The following is a 200-nucleotide window of genomic DNA, read 5'->3' on the forward strand; positions in this document are numbered from 1 at the left end:
CGGTTTGGATAAAAACCGATCCAAACCGAAAAATCAAACCAAACCGATAAAAAAAAGCCGATTTTATTTGGGTTTGGTTTGGTTTTATTTTAGATTTTTGAAAACCGATAGTATTTGGTTTGGTTATGGTTTTATTAAAAAAAAATCGAAGAAATAATCGAACCGAACCGATGAATTATATACATATATTTTATTAATAT

The sequence above is a fragment of the Solanum tuberosum genome, unplaced genomic scaffold (genome assembly GCF_000226075.1).
Source record: "Solanum tuberosum cultivar DM 1-3 516 R44 unplaced genomic scaffold, SolTub_3.0 scf00453, whole genome shotgun sequence".
Classification (NCBI taxonomy): Eukaryota; Viridiplantae; Streptophyta; class Magnoliopsida; order Solanales; family Solanaceae; genus Solanum; species Solanum tuberosum.